At 48.1% G+C, this 20,238-nt stretch overlaps 1 protein-coding gene across 11 annotated transcripts in view; it reads right to left on the bottom strand.

Annotated features, from left to right (window-relative positions):
• The window catches only part of anks1b (ankyrin repeat and sterile alpha motif domain containing 1B), a 965,528-nt gene that overhangs the window by 552,048 nt on the left and 393,242 nt on the right, over nt 1-20,238 (bottom strand). The window lies entirely within an intron of this gene.

The following is a 20,238-nucleotide window of genomic DNA, read 5'->3' as shown; positions in this document are numbered from 1 at the left end:
GCTTGCAAGCCAAAGCTGCTCACAGCCATCAGGAGAGAATCAGCACGGATGCTACGCCAGCTAAGCTGAAGTAGCTATCTGAATTTGAGGAAATGGCCAGCACCCTATTTAGATCATCCAGCAAAAAAGTCTCCATTTATTACAATATTTCATCTATGTTGTCCAAATCCCCTTTAGTGGAAGCTACATTTGCTAAGCAGACACATGATGCAGAAGGTTTTATCCTAACAATGGGGCCAAGTTTCGGCCTCAGTTGCTCCTGTTTTTTTGGAGCAACTGGTGTAGAACGGAGTATCTTAGAAATTTGAATTCTCGGCATTTAGTTTGTTCCAGTTCTAGTCAGTTAGAACAGTTTCACTTTGGAACAGAATTTTTTTTTCAAAAGGGGGCGCGTCCGGCCACTTACGCTTGTTTTCAAAGTTTCGGCAGTGAAAACTTACTCCAAACTAACTTAGAATGGAGTAAGTGAAGATTTTTGTACGTTCGAAAAAACCTTGTCGACACTTTAGAAAATCAGGCGTAGGTTACAAATCAGGCTTAGGGAATGGGGGGGGGGGTTTTAAAGGGAAGTTTACAAACATTAAACACTTCAGTTTTACAAATAAAGAGCCATCATCAATAATAAATGATAAATAAATCAATAAATTAACCAATAAATCAATCAAAAAAAATTAATAAAAAATAATTAAAAAAAAAACATTTTCTACTTACCGACCGCAGCACCGAGAGTCCTCTAACAGCGTGCTGGGACGCCCCCCCAGTGTGTCTCTGTCAGTGTCTCTATCTCTCTGTCTGTGTGTGTGTGTGTGTGTGTGTGTCTCTCATTCTCTGTCTGTCAGTGTCTATGTTTCTGACAGCGAGGGGAGGGGGAGAAGGGGGGTGGGAGGGGGAGGGGGAAAGGGGGGGTGATGTGGGGGGAGGGGGAGAAGGGGGGTGGAAGGTGGGGTGGGGGGGGTGGGAGGAGGAGAGGAGGGGCGAGGAGAAGGTGGGGAAGAGAAGGGGGAGAAGGGAGAGAGGATGGAGGGAAGGAGAGAGGGAGGGAAGGAGAGAGGGAGGGAGAGAGGGAGGGAGAGAGGAGGGAGGGAGGGAGAGAGGAGGGAGGGAGGGAGGGAAGAAAGGAGAGAGGGAGGGAGGGAAGGAGAGAGGAGGGATGGAGGGGAGGAGGGAAGGAGAGAGGAGGGAGAGAGGAGGGAGGGAAGGAGAGAGGAGGGAGGGAGGGAAGGAGAGAGGAGGGAGGGAGGGAAGGAGAGGAGGGAGGGAAGGAGAGGAGGGAGGGAGGGGAGGGGAGAAGGGAGGGAGGGGGGAGGGGAGGAGGGATGGAGGGAGGGGAGAGTGGGAGGGAGGGAAGGAGAGTGGGAGGGAGGGAAGGAGAGAGGGAGGGAGGGAAGGAGAGAGGGAGGGAGGGAAGGAGAGAGGGAGGGAGGGAGGGAGGGAAGGAGAGAGGGAGGGAGGGAAGGAGAGAGGGAGGGAGGGAAGGAGAGAGGGAGGGAGGGAAGGAGAGAGGGAGGGAGGGAGGGAGGGAAGGAGAGAGGAAGGGAGGGAGGGAGAGAGGAAGGGAGGGAGGGAAGGAGGGAGGGAGGGAAGGAGGGAAGGAGAGAGGGAGGGAGGGAGGGAGGGAAGGAGAGGAGGGAGGGAAGGAGAGGAGGGAGGGAAGGAGAGAGGAGGGAGGGAGGGAAGGAGAGAGGAGGGAGGGAGGGAAAGAGAGAGGAGGGAGGGAGGGAAGGAGAGGAGGGAGAGAAAGAGAGAGGAGGGAGGGAGGGAAGGAGAGTGAGGAGGGAGTGAAGGAGGGAGGGAGGGAAGGAGAGTGGGAGGGAGGGAAGGAGAGTGGGAGGGAGGGAAGGAGAGTGGGAGGGAGGGAAGGAAGGAGAGTGGGAGGGAGGGAAGGAGAGGAGGGAGGGAGGGAAGGAAGGAGAGGAGGGAGGGAGGGAGGGAGGGAAGGAGAGAGGAGGAGAGGGGAGGGAGGGAGGGAAGGAGAGTGAGAGGGAGGGAAGGAGAGGAGGGAGGGAGAGAGGAGGGAAGGAAGGAGAGGAGGGAGGGAGGGAGGGAGGGAGGGAAGGAGAGAGGAGGGAGGGAGGGAGGGAAGGAGAGAGGAGGGAAGGAGGGTAGGGGAGGGAGGGAGGAAGGAGAGGAGGGAGGGAGGGAAGGAGAGAGGAGGGAGGGGAGGGAAGGAGAGAGGAGGAGAGAAGGAGAGAGGAGGGAGGGAAGGAGAGTGAGGAGGGAGGGAAGGAAGGAGAATGAGGAGGGAAGGAGGGAGGGAAGGAAGGAGAGTGGGAGGGAGGGAAGGAGAGTGGGAGGGAGGGAAGGAGAGGAGGGAGGGAGGGAGGGAAGGAGAGAGGAGGAGGGAGGGAGGGAAGGAGAGAGGGAGGGAAGGGGAGGGAGGGAGGGAGGGAAGGAGAGAGGAGGGAGGGAGGGAGGGAAAGAGAGGGAGGGAGGGAGGAAAGAGAGAGGAGGGAGGGAGGGAAAGAGAGAGGAGGGAGGGAGGGGAAAGAGAGAGGAGGGAGGGAGGGAAAGAGAGAGGAGGGATGGAGGGAAAGAGAGAGGAGGAGGGAGGGAAGGAGAGAGGAGGGAGGGAGGGAAGGAGAGAGAAGGGAGGGAGGGAAGGAGCGAGGAGGGAAGGGAGGGAGAGAGGAGGGAGGGAGGGAGGGAAGAAAGGAGAGAGGGAGGGAGGGAAGGAGAGAGGAGGGATGGAGGGAGGAGGGAGGGGAGAGAGAGAGGGAGGGAGGGAGGGAAGGAGAGAGGAGGGAGGGAGGGAAGGAGAGAGGGAGGGAGGGAGGGAAGGAGAGGAGGGAGGGGGTGGGAGGAAGGAAGGAGAGGAGGGAGGGAGGGAGGGAAGGAGAGAGGAGGGAGGGAGGGAGGGAAGGAGAGAGGAGGGAGGGAGGGAGGGGAGGGAGGGAGGGAAGGAGAGAGGAGGGAGGGAGGGAAGGAGAGAGGAGGGAGGGAGGGAAGGAGAGAGGAGGGAGGGAAGGAGAGTGAGGAGGGGAAGGGAGGAAGGAGAATGAGGAGGGAAGGAGGGAGGGAAGGAAGGAGAGTGGGAGGGAGGGAAGGAGAGTGGGAGGGAAGGAAGGAGAGGAGGGAGGGAGGGAGGGAAGGAGAGAGGAGGGAGGGAGGGAGGAAGGAGAGAGGGAGGGAAGGGGAGGGAGGGAGGGAGGGAAGGAGAGAGGAGGGAGGGAGGGAGGGAAAGAGAGAGAGGGAGGGAGGGAAAGAGAGAGGAGGGAGGGAGGGAAAGAGAGAGGAGGGAGGGAGGGAAAGAGAGAGGGAGGGAGGGAAAGAGAGAGGAGGGATGGAGGGAAAGAGAGAGGAGGGAGGGAGGGAAGGAGAGAGGGAGGGAGGGAGGGAAGGAGAGAGGAGGGAGAGGAGAGAGGAGGGAGGGAGGGAAGGAGAGGAGGAGGGAGGGGAGAGAGAGGAGGGAGGGAGGGAGAGAGAGGGAGGGAGGGAGGGAGGAGAGGAGGGAAGGGAGGGGAGAGGAGAAGGAGCTGACCGGCCGGGCCCAAGCTTCGGGCTGGATTTACAGGTAGGTGGCGTCGGGTCTCGGTGGGGGGTCACGGGGGGAGAAAAGAGTTGCGGAGGTCTGGGGGGGGGGAGGGGGGGAGAGTCGTGGAGGTCCGGGGGGGGGGGGGGGTGGAGCGCGAAGGTCGGGTCGCCACGGGGTGGGGGGCAGCAGAGGTCGAGTTGCCGGGGGGGGGGGGGGGGGGGAGCGGGGGTCGGGTTGGGTCGGGCGGGAGGAGCCTTATCCACGCAGCCCCAGTGAGGCCATTCGGCCAGGGCTAGGGGCTGCGTGCTTCGGGCCCTTCCTACAGTTTTGGGCACCTGGAGCTACTACACATGCGCGCCCACTGTAGCGCGCATGTGCAGAGGTCCCGGCACTGTTTTCAGCGCAGGGACCTGGCTCCGCCCCCCACACCTCGTGCTGTGCCGCGCCCAGCTCCAGAGGGCCTGCAGTGAACCGGAGAACAGGTATGTTTTTTTTAGGCGCACTTTATGGCGCGAAAAACGGGCGTCCAGGTCCGGGTTGCGCCGTTTTAGGCGCGGCCCGAAACTTGGGCCCTATATTTGTAGTCATTGTCTCGAGGAAGCATTGTAAATCTTCATCTGTTTTCTTCCTTTAGATTCTTCCCAAGGTGAGGAGACCAGAGGAAGAGACACTATGCCCCTCAAACTTCACAACATATTGTTTGTGTTAGATATTCCACCTGCACACAGTGCTAGCACAAATATAATGCTTTGTAAAATGTAATTCCTAAGTTAATGGAAGCATCACTGGATGCAGCCGCAGCCAGAAGTGAAGAGAATTCTGTCAGGGAAGTTTGTCTTGAGTGTTGTTGGAACAGTAAAGAAAGGCAAAGACAGAAAGGTCAGGATGAGAGTGGGAAGGGGAACGGAAGTAGGGAACATGTTTATAGAAAGAAGAGATGACCAGCGATTAATACAATATACTAGGTTAGAGGTACATATACATTGCTGCTGATATGAATGATTGGGGTCCCAGGCAACAGTGTGCAAAGAAGCAAATGTAAACATGTTGCAGGGGAAAGTATCTGAGGAACAGCAACCAGTAAGGGATGAAGGGCTGGAGGGGGGAATGAAAAAAGTGTGAACTGCAGTGCTGTGGAGGCTTTGCTCAAACTCAAGAGGAGGAGGCGGGGGAAATGAGCCTGGTAGTGGAATCATGTTATAGATGATGCAATTGGAAAAACGCTATTTTGAGGGAATGAGAATAGAACTGGGGAAGATAAACTGGAAAGAAGGTACTGACAGACAAAGAAATAGAACAGCAGTGGGAAATAGGTGGCCAAGAGTTCAGGAGAAATATAGTCCACTAAAAAACAAGAACAAACTAGCCAATAATGAAGGGAGAGAGCAGGGAAAAATTGAAAAGAAAGAAAAAGGCATACACTAAGTACATAGACAATAAAGGAGAGGGTGACAAAGGGGAAAGAAGTTAAAAAAAGAATTAGGAAAGCAAAGAGGAACTATGAAATTAAATTACAAAGGAATATAAAAATAAATAGTGAAGTATTCTACCGACACATAAATAACACAAGAAAAAAAAATAAGTAAAAGGATAGGGCCACTAAGGAATGCACAATATAAACTCACAGGTAATGACAGTGAAATGACAGAAATATTGAATAATTATTTAACCTCAGTATTTGCCAGTGAGAATGATGGGGTGGACATGACATTAGAAGGAGAGATCATAAAAGATATCAAGACTTTTAAGATAGAAAGAGGGGAGCTAATTGATAAACTAATCAAACATAGAAAGGATAAGAGCTGTTCTGGATTCATTGCATCCAGTGCCAGAGAACTGGAGGACAGCTCATTCCTATAATATAAAGGGAGATATACTAAGTCCAGAGAACAATAGATGAGTTAGCTTATCATTGGTAGGAAAGACAATGATATTTTTCCTCAAAGATGTGTTGTAGGCATTAGGCACCTGCTGAATATATCAAAACATTAGGCATTAGGCACCTGCTGAATATATCTAAACTCATATAAGTTTAAAGTGGCCACATATAAAATGGCTGCTCAAGCATGATGGGTACTCAGTTAGTCAAGTAATGAACTGGGGCTGACCGAGCAATGACCGAGTGAGGCCCACTACCAGGAATGCCTTGGATACAAGATAATTATAACGAATCATTATAATACACTGGTATAATCAGTGACTTCACACAGCCGAGCCCCGAGGAACAGAGATAAGGGGGGAACCTACCTCACATAACAAGGTCATTAATCAGCCCGAGCTGATAAAAACCGAACATACAGCCCCTGAGATATCAGGAGAATTCTATTGGGTTAAAGAAATCTATATGTAATCTATAATCGTTATGATTGGATTGTGTCCAGCCGAAGTGGGCTGAGTAACTGTAAAGAACTATTGTAAAACATATAAATATCGATGAGTTTCTTTGTTCGTCGGAGAGAAGTGCCTGGATCCAGTCCTGAGGCTTCCTCCCCGCTAGCGAAAATAAAGGCCACATTGGCGTTGGAACCGACTCTGAGCGTTGAGTGATTCTTCCGAGAAAACATTCACGTTAACAGATGCAATAGAAAAATATCAAGAAACAGAAAATATAATAGACAACATGGATTTCAAAAAGGAAAGTCATGCTTGACCAACCTTAGTGAATTCTTTTAAGCAGTAACAGAAATAGTAGACAAGGGTAATGAAGTGGATATAAATGACCACAAAATAGACTCATGACTAAGGTCAGAATATGTGAAGTCAGGAGACAAGTAGCAGAATGCATAGCTAGCTGGCGACAAAACAGGAGAGAGTCGGGGTTAAAGGTAGTTACTCATACTGCGGAAGTGATGTTTCAGAAGGATCGGTGCTGGGAACACTGCTGCTCACCATCTACATAAATGATTTGAACTCCGCAATCAGAAGCACAATTTCAAAATTGTGAGATATAGATAATACCGTGGAAGACTGCAACAGAATACAAGACGACATTAACAAACTTGCAGAGTGGGTGCGTAAATGGCAAATTAATTTTTTTTAATATAGATGAATGTGAGATGGTACATTTTGGTAGGAGAAGCCACATACTCCTGAGAATATAATAGTCTGAACGTGGTAGAGCAGCAGCACATTCCCCAATTATTAAAAGTAGCAACGCAAGTTAACAAGGCCATAAAAATTGCAAAATTAGCACTGGGGATCATTTCTAAAGAAATAGAATTGAAAAGCAGGGAAGTTATGTTAAATTTGTATAGAACCTTGCTTAAAGCACACTTGGAGTACTGTGCACACATCTGTTCTCCATATTATAAAAAGGATATAGAGACACTGGAGAAGGTGCAAAGATTTTTTACAAGGATGATCCTAGAACTGAGAGGTTATAACTACCAGGAAAGACTGAACATGCTGGGGCTCTTTTCTCTGGAAAAGAGAAGGCTATGGGGGGGGGGGGGGGGGAGGGTGACCTTATAGAGGGCTTTAAAATTATGAAAGGATTTGATAGGGTAGATGTAAAGAAGATGTTTCAACTTGTGGGGAATCCAAAACTAAGCTATAAATTTAAGATGGTCATTAATAAATCCAATAAGGAATTCAGGAAAAACGTGTTTACCCAGATAGTGGTTAGAATATGGAACTTGCTACCACATGCAGTAGTTATGGCAAATAGCAGAGATGGCTTTAAACGGAAGCTAGATAAGTACATGAGGAGGGAATAGAAGGATATGATGATAGGGTGAGATGAAAGCGGATGGGAGGAGGTTCGTGTGGAGCATAAATACTGGCATACATCAGATGGGCTGAATGGCCTGTTTCTGTGCTATACATTCTATGTAAAGTTACCTGTCAGATGTGGGGCTAGTAGAATGGAGGAAGGAAATGAAGGATACTGTACACAAGGGGGTAAAAAATTAACTTTTCCTGAAAGAGATGGAAATCAGCATGGCTACTGCCAAGGACAGGAGAAAAATAACTAAGGATGTAATTCAAAATGAGGCATGAAAATTAACTGACCAAGTTGACAACGTATAGCCCCAAAGTTTGTAAGAGTCCCAAAGTGATGATATTTTAATTTATTTGAGATGACAGTAATTTCCTATTTTTATCTGCGTTAATCATCAAGTTAAACTTACTAACATATAGTTGATAAAGTTAGTGGTTATTTAACTTGAGGTAATTAGATTAGGAGCTAAATATGAAACTGCAAAAATTACCCAGAATTCTATTTAATATGTCCTTACTATACAATATAAATGCACACGAGGCCTATACTTGAGAAAAGATCACTCTGTGACCAGTTACCTTTATTACCAAGACCTCAAGAGGCAGACGGTGGGTGGAGCTTCCCCTTTAACACCGGAAAGTCCTGGTTAGGAGTGTCTCCCACAGGTTCGCCCCGTGGTCAGTATTCTCAAGGTATACAACTTAGGTCAGCATGGGTTACAATGACAGTTGAAAACATGGCATCACCTCCCCGTCAAAGTCTTATTGGGATCACAGGTTAAGTCGCTCTGGTGGTTTCCGTTCCCTTGGAGAGCGCCTGAGTTGGGGCTCCGGTTGTTGGGCGCTGGCCTGAGTGTCTGCTGTTTGCGGTGCCTCAGTCCTGTCCGGACTGCCCACAGTGACTGGGCTCTTCCACTTGTTTCCGGTGTTCGGTCACCTGTGGTGGAGTACACTCTATGTTGCGTTCTTCCTCTGCTTCTTCTATGGGGTTGCTGAACCTCCTTTTAGTTTGATCCATGTGTTTGTGGCAGATTTGTCCATTGGTAAGTTTAACTACCAAAACCCGATTCCCCTCTTTGCAAATCACTGCCTGCAAGCCATTTGGGCCCTGCAGCGTAATTAAGGACAAAAACAGGGTCATTGACATCAATACATCGCGCCCTCGCATTCCTGTCATGGTAGTCACATTGTGACGGACATCTGCTCTCAACAATTTCTTTCATAGTCGGGTGTATAAGGAATAACCCGGTTTTGAGCATCGTTTTCATTAGCAGCTCTACGGGTGGAACCCGTGAGCAAGTGTGGTCGGAATCTATTGGCCAACAGGAGGCGTGATAAGCGGCTTTGTAGGGAGCCCCCTTGGATTCTGAGCATTCCCTGTTTGATTATCTGCACTGCTCGTTCTGCCTGGCCGTTTGAGGCCAGCTTGAATGGTGCCGATCTGACATGGTTGATTCCATTGCCTGCCATGAAGTCCTGGAATTCCGTGCTTGTGAAGCATGGGTCATTGTCGCTGACCAAGACATCCGGTAGACCATGGGCGGTGAACATTGCCCGTAGACTTTCTACCGTGGCAGAGGATGTGCTTGAATTTAAAATGGCACACTCAATCCATTTGGAGTAGGTATCTACTACAACCAAAAACATTTTTCCCATGAAAGGACCTGCGTAGTCCACATGGATGCGTGACCATGGCTTGGTGGGCCAGGACCAGGGGCTAAGGGGGGCTTCCCTGGGTGCGTTGCCCAGCTGAGCACACGTGTTGCACCTGCGAACACAAAGTTCCAGGTCTGCATCTATCCCTGGCCACCAAACATGTGACCTGGCAATTGCCTTCATCATGACAATGCCTGGGTGCTCATTGTGAAGTTCTCTGATAAACACCTCTCTGCCCATCTGGGGCATGACTACTCGGTTTCCCCACAGTAGGCAATCAGCCTGAATCGAGAGTTCATCCTTGCGCCTATGAAATGGTTTAAACTCCTCAGGACATGCCCCGTATGTGGCTGCCCAGACCCCATTCTGGACACATTTCTTAACCAAAGACAGTAGCGGGTCTTTATTTGTCCAGACTTTAATCTGACGGGCTGTTACATGTGAGCCTTCGCTTTCGAAAGCTTCAACAGCCATGACCATCTCAGCATCATGCTCAGCTGCCCCCTCAGTGGTGGCTAGTGGTAGCCTGCTGAGTGCATCAGCACAGTTTTCAGTGCCCGGTCTGTGCCGAATTGTGTAGTCATAGGCGGCTAAGTGCCCACCTCTGTATACGGGCCGATGCATTCGCATTTATGGCCTTGTTGTCGGCCAAAAGGGACATTAGGGGTTTGTGATCTGTCTCCAGCTCAAATTTCCTGCCAAACAGGTACTGGTGCATTTTTTTTTTACTGTATATACACATGCTAGCACTTCCTTTTCTACCATCCCGTAGCCCTTTTCTGCCCGGGACAGACTTCTGGAGGCATAAGCCACCGGCTGTGTCTGACCATTGGCATTCACATGCTGCAACACACACACCCGATCCCATAGGACGACGCATCACACGTTAAAACTAGCTTCGTACACAGGTCATATAACGTTAACAGTTTGTTGGAGCATAACAAATTGCGTGCTCTATCAAAAGCCCTTTCCTGGCTGTCCCCCCAGACCCAATCGCGACCTTTGCAAAGGAGCACGTGTAGCGGCTCTAACAGCGTGCTCAATTTGGGAAAAAAGTTGCCAAAATAGTTCAGGAGCCCCAGGAACGAACGCAGCTCCGTCGTGTTACGGGGTCTGGGTGCTCTCTGGATCGCTTCCGTTTTGGACGCAGTGGGTCCGATCCTGTCTGCTGCTACCCTCCTCCCCAGGAATTCTACCTCTGGAGCTAAGAAGACGCACTTTGCCTTTTCCAGTCACAGCCCTACCCGGTCGAGTCTGCAGAGCACCTCCTCCAGGTTGTGGAGGTGTTCTTCAGTATCACGACCCATGATGAGGATGTCGTCTTGGAATCGACTTGAGGAGGCTTTCCATATTTCGCTGAAAGATCGTGGCAGCCGAACAAATCCCAACGGACATCTGTTATACTCAAACAACCCCTCGTGTGTCGTGATGGTGGTCAGCTTCTTCGACTCACTCGCCAGCTCCTGGGTCATGTAAGCTGAGGTCAGGTCCAATTTTGAAAAAGGTTTGCCATCGGATAGTGTCGCAATGAGGTCCTCCGCTCTCGGTAGCGGGTACTGGTCTTGGAGTGACACCCGATTGATGGTGGCCTTGTAATCGCCACATATCCTGACCGACCCATCCGCCTTGAGCACCGGCACGATCGAGCTCGCCCAGTCACTGAATTCGACTGGCGAGATGATGCCTTCCCTCAGCAGGCGGTCCAATTCGCATTCTATTTTTTCCCGCATCACGTACGGCACCGCTCTGGCCTTGTGGTGTACTGGCCTGGCATCCGGGTTTATGTGAATCACTACCTTGGACCCCATGAAAGTGCCGATGCCGGGTTGAAATAATGAGTCAAATTTGTCCAGGATCCGTGAGCATGATACTTGGCTCCACAGAAGAAATTGCATTAACATCGCCCCATTTCCAGTTCATGACAGCAAGCCAACTCCTCCCCAGTAGTGCGGGACCGTCCCCCAGGATAATCCAGAGTGGCAACCTGTTCTCAGAATCTTTGTGGATCACGACTACCGTGGCGCTGCCTAGCACCGGAATGATCTCCTTTGTATATGTCCATAGCAGTGCGTCAATCGGCAATAATTTGGCCTCCTGGCCTTGGACACCCACAACCTTTCGAACTGTTTGATACTCATCAGGGACTGGCTGGCCCATGTGTCTAGCTCCATTAATACTGGGATGCTACTGAGGAGCACTTTCATCATTATCGGTGGCGTCCTGGTGTATGAACTGTATATGTGCTCCACATGAACTCGCTCAACTTCAGCTTCCAGCGATTTCCCCCAGTTTTCATTTGGCCTCGTGGGGCTTACATCGGGCCCGTCCTCCTCGTACATCAACCTGGCTGCAGGCTTTCTGCACATACGCGCCAAGTGATCGCTGACGTTGCAGTTTCTGCAGGTATATTGCTGATACCTGCAAGCTCTGGCTGGGTGTTTGCCTCCACACCTCCAGCCTAAGCTGGAGGCCCCATTGTTGGAAACAAAAGGTCCATTACCAGTCGATCGTCTCTGACTGTCTCTGTAACTCTCCTTACGCGCACCATTAACAGGTGTTGATGGCCCCATTACTGGCCGCATTGTCCATTGCGATGGCATGAATCGCCATTCAGCTAGTCATTGTCTCTGTTGAATTCCCCCTTTGGGTTCGACTGCATGCTGGGGCATGTCCAATTGCCCTTGTCTGCCTAGAGAACTGTGTGCCGTGTTAACAATGTTGACTCCTTGGTCGTTTGCCGCATTTGAGCGAAGATTTTTTGCCATAAATCATTCTGGTCTCTTCCTCCCCGGAGATAATTGTCTGGGCTATCATAGCCACCGCTTCCAAGGTCAAGTCTTTGGTCTCAATCAGTTTCCTGAAAACCCCAGCGTGCCCGATGCCCTCAATAAATAAGTCTCGCAGCACCTCCGCTCTGCATGCATCTGGGAACTTACATAGGCTCGCCAGTTGCCTGAGATCTGCCACGAACTCTGGAGCGCTTTACCCTTCTCGCCGCCGGTGCGTGTAAAACCGGTGTCCCGCCATGTGCATGCTGCTCGCCGGTTTAAGGTGTTCCCCGATCAACTTACTGAGCTCTTCGAACGTCTTGTCCGCTGGCTTCTCTGGCGCTAGAAGATCCTTCATCAGGGAGTACATTCTGGATTCACAAACCGTCAGGAGATGAGCCCTGCGTTTGTCGTCCGAATCCTGTCCCAACCATTCCTTAGTGACAAAACTTTGCTGTAGTCTCTCAATAATGTCGTCCCAATCATCACCAACACAGTACCTCTCTTCTGTGCTGCTAGAGGCCATTCTCACATGGTTTAAATCCCAGTTTTTCGTCGCCAATAGTATGTCCTTACCATACAATATAAATGCACACGAGCCCCATACTTGAGAAAAGTTCACTCTGTGACCAGTTACCTTTATTACCAAGACCTCAAGAGGCAGACGGTGGGTGGAGCTTCCCCTTTAATACCGCAAAGTCCAGGTTAGGAGTGTCTCCCACAAGTTCGCCCCCTGTGGTCAGTGTTCTCAAGGTATCCAACTTAGGTCAGCTTATAGATGGGTTGCAATGACAGTTGAATACATGACACTATTTTTAACAACTTGGTTGCTGTACTATTGCAAACTTTCAGTGTGATCTATTTTTATGAAAACAGTCAAAATCGTTTACATAGGAATTTTGAAGACAAATTATGTTACCTGTCACTGGTTTAAAATTACAATCTATTGGTACCAATGACATAGGTAGGAAGAGGGATGAGGTCCTGCAGGCAGAATTTAGGGAGCGAGGAGAGAGATTAAAAAGCAGGACCTCAAAAGGTAGTCATCTCCGGATTACTCCCAGTGCCACGAGCTAGAGAGTACAGAAATAGGAGGGTAGAGCAGATGAATTTGTGGCTGGAGAGATGGTGCAGGCGGAAGGGCTTTAGTTTCCTGAGGCAATGGGTCCGCTTCTGGGGGAGGTGGGACATGTATAAGCTGGACGGGTTGCACCTCAACAGAGCCAGGACTAATTACCTCACGGTGGGGTTTGCTAGTGCTGTTGGGGACGGTTTATAGCTTGGCCGGGAGATGGGAATCTGAAAATAGATTCAGTAGGGAGGGGAGTAAAGCTGGAATTAGAAAGTGAAAATAAAGAAAGTGAGTTTGAAGGAGAGAGGAAACAAGCAGGAAAAAAGGGTAAAAAAAACAAACTTAAAGGCACTTTGTCTAAATGTACATGGCATTTGTAACAAAAAGATGAGTTGACGGCACAAATTGAGACAAATCGGTATGATCTGATAGCCATTACAGAGACTTGGTTGCAAGGTGACCAGGACTGGGAATTAAATATTATGGGGTACTTGACAATCCGGAAGGACAAACAGCAAGGAAAAGGAGGTGGGGTAGCTCTATTGATAAAGGATGGAATCACTGCAATAGTAAGAAACAATATTGGCTCAAATGATAAGGGTGTTGAAACAGTTTGGGTGGAGATAAGGAACAATAAGGGGAAAAAGTCACTGGTGGGCATAGTCTATAGGCCCCCTAACAGTAGCAACTCTGTTAGTCGGAGCATAAACCAGGAAATAGTGGGGGCTTATAAAAATGGAACAGCAATAATCATGGGTGATTTTAACCTCCATATTGATTGGACAAATCAAATTGGTCAGGGTAGCCTTGAGGAGGAGTCATAGAGTGCGTAAGTGACGGATTCCTTGAGCAGTATGTAACGGAACCAACCAGAGGGCAGGCTATCTTAGATCTGGTCCCGTGTAATGAGACAGGATTAACAATCTCCTCATAAAGGATCCCCTCGGAATGAGTGATCGTAGCATGATTGAATTTCAAATCCAGATGGAGGATGAGAAAGTTGGATCTCTAAGCAACGTACTAAGCTTAAATAAAGGAGACTATGAAAGTATGAGGGCAGAGTTGGGTAAAGTGGACTGAGAAAATAGATTAACATGTAGGACAATTGATGAACAGTGAGGTACATTTAAGGAGATATTTCACAACTCTCAAGAAAAATATATTCCAGTGAAGAGGAAAGGGTGTAAGAGAAAAGATAGCTATCTGTGGCTAACTAAGGAAATTAAGGACGGTATCCAATTAAAAACAAGAGCAAACAAAGTGGCCCAAACTAGTGGGAGGACAGAAGACTGGGAAGCTTTTAAAAGCCAGCAAAGAACGACCAAAAAAATGATTAAGGGAAGATAGACTATGGGCTTAATTTTGGCCATGACTTGCTCCAGTTCTTTTTGGACTAAGTTGTTTTTTCTGCCGTAAGTTAAAAAATGCCACTTTTCCCACTAAACTTGTTTTAGAATAACTCAGTTCGATACGATTTTTTTTAGTTTAATTTTTTTTTCAAAATGGGGCGTTCCCAGCCAGTTATGCCAGTTTTGGCCATTTATGCCACTTTAGCCAGCTAAAACTTACTCCAAATTGACTTCGGTCAGCATATGTGGCCAGCTCTGAAAAACCTTGTGGGCAGTGAAGAAATCGGCGCAGGTTAGTACATTTAAAGCACCAAAACTTACAAAGCACTAAACAAAGCACAATAATAAGCATTCAATAACAAGTAAAAAATACAAGGCAGCAGAGAAGACCTGCACCAAGATTTATAAAGCCGTAAACAAAGCCCAAAAAGTAATAAGCAATTAATTAACAAATAAAAAATAGAAGGAAGAGGAGAAGGCCTGCATCTAAAGCACCAAGACTTACAAAGCACTAAACACAGCACAAAAAATAAGCATTCAATAAAAAATAAAAAACTGAAGTAAATAATTCAATTAATAAAGAACTGAAGTAAATCCTACCTTCAACTAAACTTGGCAGCGGCAGGCCTGTGTGGGAGGCCATTCGGCCTGGGATAGGGGCGGCAAGACACACACCAGGAGGCTAGGCTCAACGTGACATCTGTGAACGGGGGAGGGAGGGAGAGGCTGAACGCGACATCTGCGAAGGGGTTGGGGGGGGAGGGGGAGAGAGAGAGATCCACAGTGGGCCCGCCCCAGCCGGTGCGGGACACCATTCAACCAGGGATGGGGCGGCAAACATCGGGTCCGTCCCTTCGGCCAGGGATAGGGGCGTCGAGCATCGGGTTCTGCTCACAGCCTGCAGGATGCACTGGGAGGGCAAGGAGCATGCATGCAGACTCCACTGTGCATGTGGACAGCTGCCGGCACTGTTTTCGGCGCAGGGCTGTAGCTCCTCCCCCCACTCCACCACATATGCCGCGCCAGGACCCAGGACACTCGGCAGAGCAGCCAGGATGGGGGCACATATTTTCGGTGCCATTTCCAGCGCACAAACTCAACGCATCTCGGGTGATTGCACCAAAAAAAGGGGTTGGGGAAAATTGAGCCCTAAGAAAGTAAACTTGCACAAAATATAAAAGCAGATAGCAAGAGTTTCTATAGGTATATAAAAAGGAAAAGAATGGCTAAAGTAAATGTTGTTCCTTTGAGGACGAGACCCGGGAATTGGTAATGGGAAACATGGAGATGGCAGAAACTCTGAACAAATATTTTGTATCAGTCTTTACGGTAGCAGACACAAACAATATTCCAACAGTGGATAGCCAAGGGGCTATAGAGGGGGAGGAACTTAACACAATCACAATCACGAAGGAGATGGTGGTCAGTAAGATAATAGGACTAAAGGCAGATAAATCCCCTGGACCTGATGGCTTGCATCCAAGGATCTTATGAGAAGTAGCGGCATGGATTGCGGATGCATTGGTTGTAATTTACCAAAATTCACTGGATGCTGGAGAGGTCCCAGTAGATTGGAAAACTGCAAATGTCACACCCCTATTTAAAAAAGGAGGCAGACAAAGAGCAGGAAACTATAGATCAGTTACCCTAACATCTGTGGTTGGGAAAATATTGGAGTCCATTATTAAAGAAGCAGTAGCAGGACATTTGGTAAAGTAAAATTCGGTCAGGCAGAGTCAGCATGGATTTATGAAGGGGAAGTCATGTTTGACAAATTTGCTGGAGTTCTTTGAGGATGTATCGAACAGGATGGATAAAGGGGAACCAGTGGATGTGGTGTATTTGGACTTCCAGAAGGCATTTGACAAGGTGCCACATAATAGGTTACTGCACAAGGTAAAAGTTCATGACGTTGGGGAAATATATTAGCATGGACAGAGGATTGGCTAACTAACAGAAAACAGTGAGTCAGGATAAATGGTTCATTCTCTCGTTGGCAATCAGTAACTAGTGGGGTGCCGCATGGATCAGTGCTGGGATCCCAACTATTTACAATCTATATTAACGACTTGGAAGAAGGGACTGAGTGTAACGTAGCCAAGTTTGCTGACGATACAAAGATGGGAGGAAAAGCAATGTGTGAGGAGGACACGCAAAATCTGCAAAAGGACATAGACAGGCTAAGTGAGTGGGCAAAAATTTGGCAGATGGTGTATAATGTTGGAAAGTGTGAGGTCATGCACTTTGGCAGAAAAAAAAAACAAAGAGCAAGTTATTATTTAAATGGAGAAAGATTGCAAAGTGCCGCAGTACAGCGGGACCTGGGGGGTACTTGTGCATGAAACGCAAAAGGATAGTATGCAGGTACAGCAAGTGATCAGGACGGCCAATGGTATCTTGGCCTTTATTGCAAAGGGGATGGAGTATAAAAGCAGGGAAGTCTTGCTGCAGCTATATAACGTATTGGTGAGGCCACACCTGGAATACTGCATGCAGTTTTGGTTTCCATATTTATGAAAGGATATACTTGCTTTGGAAGCAGTTCAGAGAAGGTTCACTAGGTTGATTCCGGGGATGAGGGGGTTGACTTATGAGGAAAGGTTGAGTAGGTTGGGCCTCTACTCTTTGGAATTCAGAAGCATGAGAGGTGATCTTATCGAAATGTATAAGATTATGAGAGGGCTTGACAAGGTGGATGCAAAGAGGATGTTTCCACTGATGGGGGAGACTAGAACTAGAGTGCATGATCTTAGAATAAGGGGCTGCCCATTTAAAACTGAGATGAGGAGAAATTTCTTCTCTGAGGGTTGTAAATCTGTGGAATTCGCTGCCTCAGAGAGCTGTGGAAGCTGGGACACTGAATAAATTTAAGACAGAAATAGATAGTTTCTTAAACGATAAGGGGATAAGGGGTTATGGGAAACGGGCAGGGAAGTGGAGCTGAGTCCATGATCAGATCAGCCATCATCTTATTGAATGGCGGAGCAGGCTTGAGGGGCCTACTCCTGTTCCTATTCTTATGTTCTTATGTTATATTGTTAAAGATTTACTTGCATGGGGACTTGGTTGCCATTGAAGAAAGACCATTTCCAAAAGAAGATGTCAAGTTACTAGCCACAGAACCTCCTGGTATTAATATAAAGCAGCAACTGGGACAGATGCACTTTGTATCATCCAATATTGTATTTGAGATTCCTCCTTGAGGTATACAGAACGATAATACAACATTTGGGGCCACACTCACTATATCCCACTGTTTAGTCCTTCCTTCAAGGTGGCATTGGGAGCACACCAAGATCTCCCAGCAATTTTAATATTGACATATCATCTGTGATATAAAGTTGTGCAATTCTTTCAGAAATCGCTGGAATAGACACTCAGAGACCATCTCTACAGTTGAACTATGACCAGTGTGGACAATGTGAACATGTAAAATGGATACATTCAAAGTGAATAATTAAAGAATCTTACAGCAACCAAAACATGAATTATTCAGTTTTTATTAATGAATAATTAGATGCTTTTTCAGCAAAGGATGCTGGAAATGTCACTTTGAGAGAAGCAATGATATGCACCTGCAGACACTCTTGTATGCCTTGGGATGTGAGTTCACGTGAGGAACATGGGCCTTGCTTAATTTTACAACAATAGAATATCCACAGCAAGCAAAATTAATATGCAAAATAAGGCAATAAAAAAAACACATAACACAAGCATAAAATGAGCTCCTGAAACTATCTGTTCATGTGACCAGTTTTCTCTTTCCCATTCAAAACTGCTCATTCCATACCTCTACTTTTCCCTTTGCTGATTTTTGGCGCCCAAGTGGATGTACGACCCATTTTTTTGTGCCCGATTGTGCAGAAAAAACAAAATACTCCTTTCAGTAAAGCAAAATTAAATTTTGGCGCTGCGGTATCCGAAGTTAAATCTGGGGGTGGAGCTTCAAGCATTGAAAAGTCAGTGAACATGAGCCGGGAAAAAAAAACGTTTTCCACATGATGTGTGTGTCCACGCATCCACGGTGAACTTCCTGGTGTGGATCAACAGCTTGTGAGAACACATTGGGATCGGAGCTGGATCTGGGCATTTAAATTTTAGCTGCAAAAGATGGATCAAAGGGAAGGGGAAGGAGAAGGGGAAGGGGGAAGGGCCAAGAGATTTCTAGCAGAAGAAATTGAGCCCCCAGTAAACATCATTGAGAGGAGATGGGATGTGCTTGAGAACAAAGGAAGAATGGGACTAAAGAAACTGAAACCCTCTCGACTAGCAAAACTTTAGGACCAAGTTGTAGAAGAGTTTAATGCAGTAGCCATGACTCCGAGAAGCGGCACGCAGATCAAAAATAGGTGGCAGGACCAAGGCCACGCAGTTACTGTCAGTAATATTTGTCTTTATGCACTGCAATTACATTTGTAAATGTGACTAATGTGTATGTGTGTATATGTGTGTGTGTGTGTGTGTGTGTGTGTGTGTGTGAGTGTGTGTATGTGTGTGTGGCCACCACAGCAGAAGGACAGTCTCTTAAAAAGTTATTTTTCATCTTTGCAGAGGGAGGTGTCACAGATCACCGAGAAAGGTCAAAAACTGGAGGAGGTGCGCCAAGTAGGCTGCAACTAACAGCCGTGGAACAGAGGATCACTGATATGATTAAATCTCGCAAGAGAATATCAACCACCAATGTGGATGCTGGGTCCAGTTTACTGACAGAGGGCAATCCCTGCAAATTGCAGAGTCTGGGTTGGCATCGTGATCTTTGAAAAGAGCCTGCACTGTATGACCTCTGTACTCATATCACCCTGCCCCTCTGTCCCCTCCCCTGCTGCTAACCAAACATCTGCTCTGTTATGTTTTGCAGATGTTGTGCACCAAGCCCTTTGCTGAGCGATACAACCAACGCGACATTTCATGGGGTACAGTCTGAGGCTGCGAGTCCCAGTGGGTTGCAGCAAGCCACACCTGGGATATGGCCGAGGAGGGTGGGAAGGAGAGCTCAACCTGAAATGCAGGATGCAGGGGACACAGGACAGATCATGGGAATGAGTAGGGAGAGCATTGAGCTAACGAGATCGCTCCTGGACACCATGGTTGGGGTGAGGGTAGAATTGGCGGAACTGTCAGTAGAAGTAGCAACACTGGAGGAATGGGAGCAATGTCGGGACAAATGAGGGAGGGGATGTCCGAGATTAGGGAGGGAATGTCGAAGGCAGCTGCTGGATTGAGTGGACACACCCAGGCTGTCATTGCCCAACAGCAATTGGCAGCATCAACTGCTGAGATTCACTTTTCAATTCCCAGACCAACCTCAGGCAGTGTGCCGCGGGTTGATCCACAGGCTGAATAAGAGTCCGAAGAGGAACCCGGGCCTTCCACAATGCTGTCTGCTAGGTCTGTCCCTGTCCAACTCCACCAACAATAAATGCGCCTTCACGCAGAAAGCAGAAAAAACCTTGGGGTCAGGGTGAGGAAGCAGAAGTCTGAGACAACGGGCACGGGTAGGGGTAGAGGCAACAACAGGGGCAAGAGGGGCGCACAGCGCTGAGCTCTTTGAATAAGGGGGAGGAGAGATGGCTGCAGCTGGAGTTTGTTTGTTTGTTTGTTGCTGGTACTTGTTGTTTTCTTCATTGAAAAGTTTACAGTTTAAAGTTAAGTAAAACTGTACAAATGTTTAACAAACCTAATTATTTTTAAATTTAAGCAGAATCCTTCACATTATTTTTTGAATTAAAGCAACATAAACCAACACAACATTACGTACATATTATGTACATTATTTTTTCACACTAACAAGTGCAAAGAGTCAACACTGTGGGGCCGTTTAACTTTCAGGCAGCAAACCGTTCACGGATTAGCCGCTGACGCAAGTCTCTAGCTATGGCTACAGGTGCACGAAGCCGTCTACTCCGCCGTCGCCCTGCGGGTTGAGGTGGTGGCATGGGTTCGTCCTGCTCCCTCTGCTGCTGGTCCTCCTCCTCATCTACCTCTTTCCCACCCCCCTCCCCTCATGAGGATCTTCAATGTCCACTGCCTGACCCCTCATGATGGCCAAGTTGTGTAGCATGCAGCACACGACAGTGAACTGACCGACGTGGTGAGGAGCGTATTACAGTTAGCCTCCAGAGTGGTCCAGGAATCCAAGCGCCGAGCTCCTGTGCTTGTGTCCGGCCGAGGGAGCGATCCTGCCGTTGGCCGTCCGGCACT

Source organism: Pristiophorus japonicus, chromosome 13 (genome assembly GCF_044704955.1).
Source record: "Pristiophorus japonicus isolate sPriJap1 chromosome 13, sPriJap1.hap1, whole genome shotgun sequence".
NCBI lineage: Eukaryota > Metazoa > Chordata > Chondrichthyes > Pristiophoridae > Pristiophorus > Pristiophorus japonicus.
This window is presented reverse-complemented; position numbering and strand designations above follow the sequence as displayed.